Genomic DNA, 814 nt, shown 5'->3' with positions numbered 1-814 from the left:
GTCTTAAAGTGTAACACCGGAGTACACAACCTAGGGTCTATTTACGGTAGTTAACAACTTTTAACTTTTGATTTGAGAGCAAAATTACCTTAATTAGTGGCGTTTTGAGCAAGACCGTTTATTTTGTCACTGAATGGGCTTACAGAGATGCTAACCCGGCAAGGTGCCACGTTGGTATTTTATACCACTAACAATGCTCTTCTGTGGTAGTGTGGTGAGGGTTTCTACAGACAAACCGAAGTATTGCAAACTTTGAAAGTGTACATAGAGGTTATAACAAGACCTGTATCTGTAGGAGGAAAATGTCATGGCTTCCTGGTCCGATATCGTCAAATCAGCAGGACTTGCATGCGAAGCAATAATGTTAAATTGAAGGCTTTAGTGTTTTCTCTTCTATAAGTACACTTAATGGAAATTTATTTTGGTTAATTTTGCATTGGTTTATGTTCACACATTTTCTTTATCTTTTTCTTTCTCTCTCTCGCTTTCTCTCTCTCTCTCACACACACACACACACACACACACAAATACAGACAAAAAAAGAGACAACGCAAAGGCTGCTGACTGACTTTTTTATTTTTTTATTTCTAAAGCAGTTTTTACAAATGCCCCATACAAATACAAATAAGAGCACTATAGTATAATCTCTACAAATAAATAAGTCCCTCTACAGAACGGTTGAGGGTCGGGGCACGACCCACAGGGTTAGTCAAACTGCTGCTCTACGAGCTCAACACCGTGAGAAGAACGATGAACAAAACAGAGCAACACCTAAGAAAAAAAAAAGAAAAAGTAAAAACATGATGGAAAGAAA

General features: G+C 37.8%; 1 protein-coding gene across 1 annotated transcript in view; it reads right to left on the bottom strand.

Annotated features, from left to right (window-relative positions):
* Positions 1 to 558: 558 nt before the first annotated feature.
* Positions 559 to 814, bottom strand: part of slc7a5 (solute carrier family 7 member 5) — a 20,067-nt gene continuing 19,811 nt past the window's right edge. The window contains exon 10 of the mRNA XM_076269681.1: positions 559 to 814. This exon is cut by the window's right edge and continues 2,054 nt beyond it. The gene's annotated coding sequence lies outside the window, so the exon portion shown is untranslated.

This window comes from Alosa pseudoharengus, unplaced genomic scaffold (genome assembly GCF_046254945.1).
Source record: "Alosa pseudoharengus isolate Yale_2024_CS ecotype anadromous, Long Island Sound unplaced genomic scaffold, YU_APseudo_1.1 YU_APseudo_1.1_scf_10, whole genome shotgun sequence".
Lineage (NCBI taxonomy): Eukaryota > Metazoa > Chordata > Actinopteri > Clupeiformes > Clupeidae > Alosa > Alosa pseudoharengus.
The sequence above is the reverse complement of the archived record's forward strand: the minus strand, read 5'-3'. Positions and strand labels throughout refer to the sequence as shown.